We start from the raw sequence: 12,803 nt of genomic DNA, 5'->3' as shown, positions 1-12,803 counted from the left end.
AATTACTAAGGAGCTTTTACTTATTTTTAGGTTTATACCCTAAACCAGCTCTATTGAACACAGCTCGTTGACTATTAAGTATCATTTCTAATTTTTCAGAACTATATGTAAACTTTTCTACAAAAGATTTGTATTTTTCAAGTTCTTGTGCCAACTTTTGTTTTTCTGTTTTTAGTGCGTTTAAGTCTTTTGTGAAATTATCTTTAATAGTTTGTTTATCCTTTTTAAGTTCAGAAATTTCCTTGGTTAGTTTTTCGTTATCTTTAATTAAGGTATTAGTTTTTTGAATTAACATTTGCTTGCTTGTTTTAAGTTCTAAATTTTCTTTAATGATAAAATCCTTATCCTTAACTAATTTATCGTATTTATGGAGGTGAGATTGATTGGTTAGTGTTATGGGGGAATTGAGCCGCCATGCCCCACGTGATCGGCACGCGTATCCAGGAAAGCTACAGCTGCCCTATGATCCAGCACTCCGACCCCGAGTCGGACCTCCTCGGCTCCGCAGCCCGACCCCGGGTCGGCTGCCCTATGATCCAGCACTCCGACCCCGAGTCGGACCTCCTCGGCTCCGCAGCCCGACCCCGGGTCGGCTGCCCTATGATCCAGCACTCCGACCCCGAGTCGGACCTCCTCGGCTTCGCAGCCCGACCCCGGGTCGGCTGCCCTATGATCCAGCATTCCGACCCCGAGTCGGAGATCTTTTGATAACGACAGGCTATTCTCCAGAGGCACGCCGCGGCCTCCTGCTCCACTACTCCCTGCAACGGCTGTACCCGATGCTGCCCACGATCTCCTGTATCAACCGTAAAAAGCGGAGCTCCACTACGCCCTGCCATGACCGTACCCAGCGCTGCTCCACGACGCCCCGTAACGGCCATGTCAGTGGCCATTCTATCGTGCCCCACGACGACAAACCCCCCTGAGAGACCTCCCAGCCAGGTATATATGCGGCTGGGGGGAGAAGGGGGGGGGTAAGCAATACCTCCCAGAGCACTCTCTCCCACTTGTGATTATCATCTCTCCTCCTCCAATCTCCTCTGACTTGACCGTCGGAGGGCCATCACCACCCTGGTGGTGGTGCAAGGCTTGTTTGCAGGTTCCTTGGCGGAAGGTGGAGCGCAACCAGCACCAACCAAGACAACTCAGGCGGAACCCCGTTCACACCGTCGTGTCAATCGTTCTCGGTTTGGACCACCAGCAACAGTTGGCGCTAGAGGAAGGGCCGAATCTCAGAACGATCGTAATGGCACGGCGAGGTGGTCGCGGAGCTTCCAATGCTTCCGGTCGCGGAGCCTCTCGCGCCTCTGGCCGGGAGGCTGCTGCGTCCCCAACACACTCTCAGCAGCATTCCACCGCTTCTCCTCCCATTCAGACGGTCGAACCTGCTCAGTTCGACCAGCTAGCCCAGCAGGTTCGCACCCTCGCGGAGGCAGTGCAGAATCTGCAGGGTGTGATCTCTCGGGTGCCGCAGCGGGCTCAGGAGCCGCTGCTCCCCGAGCACTCGCCTCTTCCTCACAACCCGCGCTCCTTCCTCTCCCATGGAGAGGAGCGCCGGCGCGGGGAGGATTCTCGAGTGCGGTCCATTCTGCCAGGACCTTCTCATCGGAGCTGCGCGGGGTACGAGAGGCGGACCCGGGCGCGTTCTCAGACACCCCAGTCCTCGAGGGGCCCGCACTCCAGTCGGTCCCCCTCGCGCCGCTCCTTGTCTCCCACCCACCGGTCGCGCTCCCTGGACCGGCGGGTGGACGATCTCCACAGACAGCTCCAGGTCCTGAAGGGCCACTCCAAAGATCCCTTCGCCGACTTGGAAATCTCCTCCCAGCCGGCGCTTGCCTCAAGGATCCTGCGAACCCTAAACCCGCCGGGGTTCAAAATGCCGGCGATCGAACCCTACGACGGGGCGGCGGACCCACGGGACCACGTGGAGAGTTTCAGGACTCTTATGCTCCTCCATGGAGCATCGGATCCTCTCCTCTGCAAGGCCTTCCCGGCGACCCTCCGCGGCCCGGCAAGGGCGTGGTTCGCCGGCCTGGAGGCTAATTCCATCCAGTCCTTCCACCAGTTCACCCGTCTCTTCATCAGCCATTTCGCCGTCAGTAGCCGGCGAAGACTGGTCTCCGACTCCCTCTTCGATGTCCGTCAGAACGAGGGAGAGAGCCTGCGGGATTATCTCACCCGCTTCAACAAGGCAACACTGGAGGTCCGGAATTTGAGCCAGGAGGTGGCTCTCTCAGCCCTAAAGCGAGGCTTCCGGAAGGGCAAACTCACCTTCTCCCTGGACAAACGCCTGCCGCGGAGCTTCCCGGAGCTGTTGTCTCGGGCAAACCAGTATGCAGACGCCGAGGAGGCAGCCTCCCACCGGAACAAGGAGGCCGCCGAGGCCCCTCTAAAGCCCGGGAAGAAAAGGCGAAAAGAGGCACCCCAGAGGAGGAGCCCGACGCCTCAACGCCGGCGCAGAAGCCCGTCACCAGCAAGGAACCACGGCGCCACACGCCCTCGTTCTCCGCACCGACGCTTCAACCGGTACACCCCACTCCTGGCCCCCCGGGCCCAGATCCTCATGGAGGTCAAGGGGCGGGAGGACCTCCCGGTCCCGAGGCAGATGAAGAAGATCCCTGGGAGGAAGCCTTCTCGGGCGTACTGTGAGTACCACCGAGACCACGGCCACGATACCGAAGACTGCTTCCAGCTTCGGGACGAGATCGAGGCTCTCATTCGCCGAGGGCGTCTCGGTCGATATGTAAACGACCGACGTCCCCCCGCAGACCCGCGTCCAGCCGACCCGGCCCCTCAGGAGCCTCGGGAGCAGAATCGACCCGTTGCGGGAGTGATCCACACCATCACTGGGGGCTGCTCTCGGCCCGTGAGGAACGCAGGGGGCTCGGCGGAAGTATCAGGAGTGGCCGTCGCGAAGAGGCAGCGGGTCGGAAATGTAATCACTTTTTGTGATGAAGATGTAAAGGGGGTTCAGACTCCCCACGATGACGCCATGGTGGTCTCTCTCACTATGGCGGACTATGATGTAAGGCGTGTTCTTGTGGATAGTGGAAGCTCAGCTGATATTTTGTATTACGAGGCCTTCCAAAAGATGGGCTTTTCCCGACAATTGTTGCACAAAACATCCACCCCCCTCATAGGATTCACTGGAGACGCTATCTCGGCCGAAGGTGTCATCGAGCTGCCTGTGACTGCGGGCATTGCACCCGCAGAAGCCACGGTGCGGCTCGGGTTCTTGGTCGTCCGTGTCCCCTCGGCCTACAACGCTATCCTCGGACGACCCGGACTGAACGCCCTTCGCGCGGTGGTTTCTACCTACCATTTGCTCATGCGGTTCCCCACAGCGGCCGGGATTGGAGAGGTTCGAGGTGACCAGCCGACCGCACGGCAGTGTTTCCTAGCAACTCTCAAAGGGAAGAAGCCCATGGAGGCCCTAAGCGTCGAGTCACTTGACGCCAGAGACGAAGTGGCCTTGCGGCACGGGGAGCCGGCCGAGGGCGTAATCGAAGTTCCCCTCGAAGAAGGCCGCCCGGACCGCACGGTCCGGGTCGGTGCCAACCTCGACTTGGAAGCTCGGCTCCGGTTAGTGGAATTCCTCCGAGCCAATGCAGATGTGTTTGCCTGGTCGGCGGCCGATGTACCTGGGATCGACCCGGAGGTCGTTTCTCACGCCCTCAACGTCGACCCGACCCACCGACCAGTAAAGCAAAAGAAGAGACACTGTGCCCCGGATCGGATCCGGGTGGTCGACCAGGAGGTAGACAAACTCTTGGAGGCAGGTTTCATAAGAGAGGTGAGCTACCCCGAGTGGCTGGCAAACGTCGTACTTGTCCGGAAGGCGAGCGGGAAGTGGAGGATGTGCGTCGACTACACCGACCTGAACAAGGCGTGCCCCAAGGATAGCTTTCCGCTTCCACGGATAGACCAACTGGTCGACGCGACTTCCGGATATCAGCTACTGTCTTTTATGGACGCCTTCTCCGGCTACAACCAAATAATGATGGCTCCACAGGACGAGGAGAAAACTGCCTTCATAACAGACCGGGGGCTGTACTGTTACAAGGTAATGCCCTTCGGTCTGAAGAACGCTGGCGCCACTTACCAGCGCCTCGTCAATAAAATCTTCAAGGAGCAGATCGGCCGGAATATGGAGGTGTACGTGGACGATATGCTGGTAAAAAGCCGCCATGCAGACCAGCACATTGCAGATCTGGAGGAGACTTTCACCACCTTGCGAAAGTTTCGCATGAAGCTAAACCCAGCGAAGTGCGCTTTTGGTGCTTCGGCCGGGAGGTTCCTCGGTTTCATTGTCAACCAACGGGGGATCGAGGCCAACCCGGACAAGATCAAAGCCATCCAAGATATGTCCCCTCCGACCAAAGTGAAGGAGGTTCAGGAGCTCGCTGGAAGGGTCGCCGCGCTCGGACGATTTGTGGCAAAGTCGGCCGAACGCTGCCAACCATTCTTCAAGGTGTTGAAGCGCCCAAAAGACTTCCTCTGGACGGCCGAATGTCATGCGGCGTTCGACCAGCTCAAGGAGTACATGGCGTCTCCTCCCCTGCTGTCCAAGCCGCAAGAGGGGGAGATGCTCTACCTTTACCTGGCGGTCTCCCCAACCGCAGTCAGCGCAGTACTGGTTCGGGAAGAGGCAAGACTTCAGAAGCCTGTGTACTACATCAGCCGAGTCCTCCGGGATGCCGAGACGCGGTACACGAAGGCTGAGAAGATCGCCTTCGCGCTGCTGACTGCGACCAGGAGGCTTCGCCCCTATTTCCAGGCTCATTCTGTCACCCTTTTGACCGATCAACCACTGCGGCAGATTCTCAGCAATCCAGAGAATGCGGGACGGCTGGTGAAGTGGGCAGTAGAACTTGGTGAGTTCGACATCCGCTACCAGCCCCGACCAGCCATCAAGGCCCAGGTGCTCGCGGACTTTCTCGCTGAGTGCACTGTGCAGGAGGCGGAACCTAAGCCGCCGGAGACACCCAGCCTCGATCTCCCGATCTGGACGCTCCACATTGACGGGTCGTCGAACCCTGAAGGTGGAGGGGCTGGGCTGGTCCTCACCAATCCCGATGGAGTGATAGCCGAGTATGCCTTGAGGTTCGGATTTCCAGTGACCAACAATGAGGCGGAGTACGAGGCCCTAGTCGCGGGACTCAAACTCGCCAAGGAGCTCGGCATCCGGCGTCTGAAAGTCTTCACCGACTCCCAGCTGGTGGTCGGGCAGGTTCGAGGGGAGTTCGAGGCACGGAGCCCGACCATGCAGAGCTACGTCCGGAAGGTGCAAACACTCATTCCCGACCTCGGCAGTGTTGACATTCAGCAGGTCCCGAGGAGCGAAAATGCCAGGGCCGACAGGTTGTCCCGCCTAGTGGACGCAGACGCGCACAACTTGTCGAGGGCAATCTACCTGGAGACCCTGGATGCCCCGAGCATTGACGGGGCTGGAGCGGTGATGGCAATTGATCCGGAGCCGTCTTGGATGGACCCGCTCGTCGCCTACCTCGCCGAAGGAATCCTCCCTGAAGACGAAGATCAGGCCCGGCGGCTTGTAAAGAAGTCCGCCCACTACGTACTTTATGAAGGGAGGCTGTATCGGACCTCATTTACCGCCCCCCTCTTAAGGTGCCTCCGCCCCGCGGAAGCGGCCTACGCCCTCGGCGAAGTCCACGAAGGCATCTGCAGATCGCACTTGGGGGCTAGGTCCTTGGCGCATAAGATCATGAGGCAAGGCTACTATTGGCCGACCTTGTTGGAGGACTCGAAGGACCACGTGCGGAAATGCGACGCCTGCCAGCGCCACGCCAACGTCCAGAGAGTCCCCTCTGTCCCCTTGGCGCCAATCACCGCGCCCTGGCCCTTCGCACAGTGGGGAATGGATATCCTCGGACCATTCCCCGTCGCTTCGGCCCAGCGGAAATTTTTGATTGTCGCCATCGACTACTTCACCAAGTGGGTGGAGGCAGAGCCACTGGCCACCATCACGGAGGCACAAGTCCGGAAGTTCATGAAGAAGAACATCATTGTCCGATTTGGAGTACCTCGGGTCCTCATCTCGGATAACGGTCGACAGTTTGATAACAAGCACTTCCGGGACTTCTGCGAGGAATTCGGGATCGAGCATCGGTTCACATCCGTGTCGCATCCCCAAACCAACGGCGAGGCCGAGGTCACAAATCGGACAATCCTCCAAGGTATCAAAGCGCGGATCGGCCGGACGGGGCAAGCTTGGGTCGAGGAACTCGAGAATGTCCTTTGGGCGTATCGGACCACACAACGGACTCCTACTGGAGAGACGCCTTTCAGCCTAACCTATGGCACGGAAGCCGTTGCCCCCGTGGAGCTCGGACTCCCCTCGCCTCGGGTGGCCGCGCACCGACCCGAGGCCAATTCAGAGCAACTCCGAGGGAACTTGGATCTCTTGGAAGAGGCAAGGGAAATGGCTCAGGTTCGGATGGCAATGTATCAGCAGAGGGTGGCCCGATATTACAACTCCAAAGTCCGACCGAAGCTTTTCAGAATTGGAGATCTGGTGCTGAGGCGAGCTAAGGCATCTCAACCTACGGAAGGTGGGAAGCTAGCGCCAAATTGGGAAGGCCCGTATAAAGTTCGTTGGGTAAACCGACCTGGCTCCTACCAGTTGGAAGCCCTAGATGGCCGAGAAATTCCAAGGGGCTGGAATTCCGCTAACCTGCGGATGTATTACCAGTAGAACAACAAGGCCAGAAAGACAATTTAAAAAGGTGCAATACTTTTCATTTCAATAATTTCTGGTTACAATGGCGTGCTCGTGTGATTACAAGGAATTCCCAGAGGGGAATTAGGGAGTAAAGAAAGTAAAGAAGAGGTGGGGACCCAAACCCTCAACCCAGGGCGGCTGCAGTCCCACCAGAAGTGGGTGCTTCTAACCGGAGGCGCCATCCAGCACCTCACCAAAAAGAGGAGGAGCCGCCGCAGAAGAAGCTCCCGCTGCCCCCAGGAGAACGCCGCCTCCAAAGGATATTCCCATCTTCCCCAGTGGTAGGGAAGAGAAGGGATTCAAGGGGGAAGAGTATATGGAGGCGCGGTCCCGGATTGAGCGTCCGGCGCAGAGCTCAACCGGGAGGCTGAACTTCAAGGAGGGGAGATGTGATCCCGGATGAAACGCCTAGAGCGGAGTTCCGCCGGGGAGACCCTCCTTGTTGATCCCAGATGAAACGGCTAGTTGGCTGAAGTTGTAAGGGGAGCACCTCCCCTTTCCTTCGACAGGAGTCTCTCAGTCATATGCCAAGGAGGAGGTCCGCGATCCATGGCAACCTGCAGCTCCGGCTTGGCAAATTCCATCGTACCTGCACCTGTATTTATAGCCAAGCTGCGGCCCCCTGGTAGTTCCGATACGGGTGGCTCCAATAAATGCAGGCGCACTGAATCCGGAGCCGTTCCGGCTCCCGAGGCGTATCTCCCCGCGATTTCCTAAGCGTCATTCTCCTTAAATCGCATTCTTTGTGCAGGACGATCCGGGTGACGTATACCCCTAGGTCCACGTGTCTCCGCTCGCGCCCAGGCCGCATCCTCCTCGAAGAACCCGCGTATCGCGGCCGCTCAACTAACACTCCTCACCAGCAGCAACTGGCGATCTGATTTCCCAGGTAACGCATTAATTAGCGTTTAATACCCTTCTCGTGTTCCCCCCAGGCAACGCTTGGAGGAGAGGAGAAACACGGTCGCGGCTGGGCACGGAGAAACCCCGATGGGCGGCGAGCGACAAGTGGCCGACCAACGAGTGGAATGTCCCGAGGCTCGGCCCTCGGATGCCTGGCTAACCCGATGAACATCCCGGGAGCAGACTAGCCGGAAGCCCCGACCGGTCGCCTCGGCTTGCGCCAGCCTTGGCCGACCAACGAGCGGAATTTCCCTGAGGCTTGACAACCCTCAGATGCCTGGCTAACCCGATGATCATCCCGGGAGCAGACTAGCCGGAAGCCCCGACCGGTCGCCTCGGCTTGCGCCAGCCTAGGCCGACCAACGAGCGGAATTTCCCTGAGGCTTGACAACCCTCAGATGCCTGGCTAACCCGATGATCATCCCGGGAGCAGACTAGCCGGAAGCCCCGACCGGTCGCCTCGGCTTGCGCCAGCCTAGGCCGACCAACGAGTGGAATCTCCCGAGGCTCGGCCCTCGGATGCCTGGCTAACCCGATGATCATCCCGGGAGCAGACTAGCCGGAAGCCCCGACCGGTCGCCTCGGCTTGCGCCAGCCTTGGCCGACCAACGAGCGGAATTTCCCTGAGGCTTGACAACCCTCAGATGCCTGGCTAACCCGATGATCATCCCGGGAGCAGACTAGCCGGAAGCCCCGACCAGTCGCCTCGGCTTGCGCCAGCCTAGGCCGACCAACGAGCGGAATTTCCCTGAGGCTTGACAACCCTCAGATGCCTGGCTAACCCGATGATCATCCCGGGAGCAGACTAGCCGGAAGCCCCGACCGGTCGCCTCGGCTTGCGCCAGCCTAGGCCGACCAACGAGTGGAATCTCCCGAGGCTCGGCCCTCGGATGCCTGGCTAACCCGATGATCATCCCGGGAGCAGACTAGCCGGAAGCCCCGACCGGTCGCCTCGGCTTGCGCCAGCCTTGGCCGACCAACGAGCGGAATTTCCCTGAGGCTTGACAACCCTCAGATGCCTGGCTAACCCGATGATCATCCCGGGAGCAGACTAGCCGGAAGCCCCGACCGGTCGCCTCGGCTTGCGCCAGCCTAGGCCGACCAACGAGTGGAATCTCCCGAGGCTCGGCCCTCGGATGCCTGGCTAACCCGATGATCATCCCGGGAGCAGACTAGCCGGAAGCCCCGACCGGTCGCCTCGGCTTGCGCCAGCCTAGGCCGACCAACGAGTGGAATCTCCCGAGGCTCGGCCCTCGGATGCCTGGCTAACCCGATGATCATCCCGGGAGCAGACTAGCCGGAAGCCCCGACCGGTCGCTTCGGCTTGCGCCAGCCTTGGCCGACCAGCGAGCGGAAGAATTTCCTGAGGCCTAACCCTCGGATGCCTGGCTTAGCGCCGGAAGAATTTCCTGAGGCCTAACCCTCGGATGCCTGGCTTAGCGCCGGAAGAATTTCCTGAGGCCTAACCCTCGGATGCCTGGCCTAGCGTCGGAAGAGTTTCCTGAGGCCTAACCCTCGGATGCCTGGCTCAGCGCCGGAAGAGTTTCCTGAGGCCTAACCCTCGGATGCCTGGCTTAGCGCCGGAAGAATTTCCTGAGGCCTAACCCTCGGATGCCTGGCTTAGCGCCGGAAGAATTTCCTGAGGCCTAACCCTCGGATGCCTGGCCTAGCGCCGGAAGAGTTTCCTGAGGCCTAACCCTCGGATGCCTGGCTCAGCGCCGGAAGAGTTTCCTGAGGCCTAACCCTCGGATGCCTGGCTTAGCGCCGGAAGAATTTCCTGAGGCCTAACCCTCGGATGCCTGGCTTAGCGCCGGAAGAGTTTCCTGAGGCCTAACCCTCGGATGCAAGAGTTTCCTGAGGCCTAACCCTCGGATGCCTGGCCTAGCGCCGGAAGAGTTTCCTGAGGCCTAACCCTCGGATGCCTGGCCTAGCGCCGGAAGAATTTCCTGAGGCCTAACCCTCGGATGCCTGGCTTAGCGCCGGAAGAATTTCCTGAGGTTTAACCCTCGGATGCCTGGCCTAGCGCCGGAAGAACTTCGGGAATCAAAAGTCAGCAAGAAGCAACCAAGAGCTAAAAAAAAAAAAAAAAAAAAAAAAAAAAAAAAAGAGGACGAGGGCGAGATGAAGAAATATTCAACGTGTATTAATTTTCAGGGCCGAGGCCCATACAATTGGGCAAAACGCCGACATACAAAAATAAAAAAGACAATGAAAGGTACAAGAGGTCAGCTTGGAGGAACTCCCGGGTCGGGAACGCCGGGCTCGTCCGCGGGAGGTAGGGAAGCAGCAGGAGAACCAGCAGGCGATGGCGCCGGAGAGGAGTCCAGGAGGGAGATCTCGCTCAGGTCAACTTCGGGATACTTAGCCGACACCCTTGCCAGGCCCTCCTCGAAGCCCAAGGTGAAGGCTTCGGCCCCCGCGTCCGACGCGTCATGGACAAACTCGTCAGACTGGCGATAGGTCCGCACTGCCTCCGACATATCATGGGCGAACTCGGCGGACTGGCGATAAGCCTCTACCGCCTGACGCCCGATTTCCGCCCTCTTCTCGGCCAGCTCCGCCTCAGCTCGCTCCATAATCTGAGCCTTGGCCTCCAAGACCTTCGCCACAATCCGGCCTTCGGCCTCAGAGGAGACCCTCAGCAGATCAGCCTGAGCCTCTTTATGCTTCGCCTCGGTAGCAACCCGAGCGGCCTCGGCTTCCTTCAGGCGCGAACGGAGCTCTTGGACGTCCGTGCATGACTTCTCCAGGGCCGACTCCAGTTCGCCTAGTTTGGCTTCAAAAGAGCGGATTCGGTCGCAGGCGTTGTCGGCAGACCGCTGGGCCTTCTCCCACCGCTCTCGATAGTCCGCGATCTTCCGGGACTGCTTTTCAGCCCGTTCCTCCGCCTTCTTGACCCTGCTTTCGAGGCCCGAGGCGGCTTTGAGTTGCTCCCGAGCCTCTGACAGTTGCTCCTCCAGGGCGGCGAAGCCGAGTGCCCGCTCTTCGGCCTCCCGGAGCCTCGCCTCGAGGTCCCCGGTCGTCCTGCCTGCCGCAGCCCGGCCTCCCTCTTCCATTGCTTTCAGCCGGTCCTCGGCCTTCGCCAAAAGCCCCGCCTGTTCCTTGTAGCACTCCTCCAGACGGATCATGTACTGGGCGAGCTAAGAAATAGGAAAAATAAGGGAGTCAGGCGGAGAACAACAGAGCCAATAAATGGTGAAAGACGGCCAGAAGAACACTCACCGACATGAGACAGACGCAGCTGGCGGCCCCAACGTCAGAGACATCCAACTCCCGGACCCGCCGACGGTCCTTCTCCAGCAACACTGTTTCGATGAGATTTCGGGCGCCATCGGTAGTGAAGGCAGACCCCGATTTCTCCCCGGAGCCGGATGGTGGTTCTGCAGCCTTACCCTTATCCATCGCCTGGGGAAGAGTCCGGCTGATCGCGCTCGGGGCGGGGGTCGCCCCAGGAATTGATAGGGTCCCGCTCGGCCGGGGCCTCGGCGCGTCCCTCCTCGAGTCATCAGGAGCCGACCGAGTCGAAGGCCGGGTCGGGGACCGATCACGTCCGACCCGTCCGTCTTGAGCAGGCTCAGGTGGCACCTCCGGAGTAGCGGCAACCTTACCACCGGAGGGCTGATACAGCGTCAGCTGCCGGTCGGTGCCCACGACATCTCCCTGACCGGTGGGCCCGGACTCGTCGGTCGGCATCGGAGGTATCTCCTTACGGGACTTCTTCGTCGGTGGGGCCCCGCTCGGAAGAGCTCGTTTCCTCCTCCGGACTGCTTCCAGCAGGGACGCCCTACCAACAGCCTTCGACTTCACCGACCGCATGACGTCGTCGACCTCTGCAAGAAGGACGGGATAGTCAGGGACTGAGAAACCGAAAGGAAGAAGGAACGAAAGAGAAGAAAAGAGCTAAAGAAACGATGGCGGACTCACGGTCGGTGGGGACCGAGCTCAAACCGACGTTCACCAAGGTATCCTCAGAAATAAGGCGGCCCACCGGGGGAAGCTGGCCCTCGGCGACCAACCCCTTCAAGGCGGCGACGCCCTCGGATTCCTCCCTCGACAACTTCGACAGGCCAATTGGGGACTTCACCGGCGTCCCCCAGATTGCCCTGATTTCCCAGGAGGGGTCTGCATCAACGAAAAAGAAGCGCTCCTTCCAGTGGTGAATGGAGGTAGGACCCTCCTTGACAAGGCCGCACCCTCGCCGCGCTGCGAAGCACCACCACCCTTTGTCCTGGGGGTGGCCGCTCAGGCCGTAGAGCTCCCAGAAAACGTTCAAGGTGGCGGGAATCGCATGCAAGCGACAGAGAACCTGGAAGACCGTCAGAGCACGCCACGAGTTCGGCACCAGTTGCGTCGGTGCCATTCCTAAACCCCGGAGCACCTGTAAGACTAGGTCTGAAGGGGGAAAGCGGAACCCGGCCTGGAGGATGCCCTCATTGATGGCGATCTTCCCTCGAGGAGGATGAGACATCCTCTCCTCAGGCCCTGGGAGCGTGACATTGCAGGCCTCGGGAAGGTGGTACCGAGCCACAAATCCGTCTAAGTCCTCGGCGACCAGTTTTGACTTGATGCTATCTGCTCCCACTTCGCCCATCCCTAATGGCCAATCTACGGTCAGGACGGGGTCAAGAAGGAGGGAAAGGCCGGAACGACTGGGGTGCACTAGTACAAAAAGAAAAAGTATGAAGAGCTCAAAGTAGAAGAGTGGGAAACTCACTTGAAGAGGAGGAAGAACGGCTCCGAGAGCGTCAAAGGAAAAGCAAGCGAACGTTTCGGCGGCAACAATGGTAGCGCAAAGGAGAAACTCGAAAATGTCCGTAAAGAAGAAGACGGACGGGGGAGGGCCCCCGATTAAATAGGCGAAAGGGCAAGTGACACCTCGATGACGCCAGAAGACGCCTGGCCGCCGAAGGGTCGCTCGCACCCCAAAGGCGAATCGACACCATTAAGGAAGGATGTCCGCCGAAATCCTCAGGTTGCCAGGTCAGCAGCAACCGCCATACGCCATAAAGAAGGCGGGAAGCTTGAAGCGCGCGCGCCTCTCCGAAGGATGGCGGCAATCTCGAAACATCACTCCCTTCACCTGTTCCCCTTCTGGTTCCAGGCTCGGAAGTGGGGGGCTACTGTTATGGGGGAATTGAGCCGCCATGCCCCACGTGAT

This window comes from Phoenix dactylifera, chromosome 7 (assembly GCF_051530095.1).
Source record: "Phoenix dactylifera cultivar Ajwa chromosome 7, Ajwa_hap1_PhDact_Kaust_v1.1, whole genome shotgun sequence".
Lineage (NCBI taxonomy): Eukaryota > Viridiplantae > Streptophyta > Magnoliopsida > Arecales > Arecaceae > Phoenix > Phoenix dactylifera.
This window is presented reverse-complemented; position numbering follows the sequence as displayed.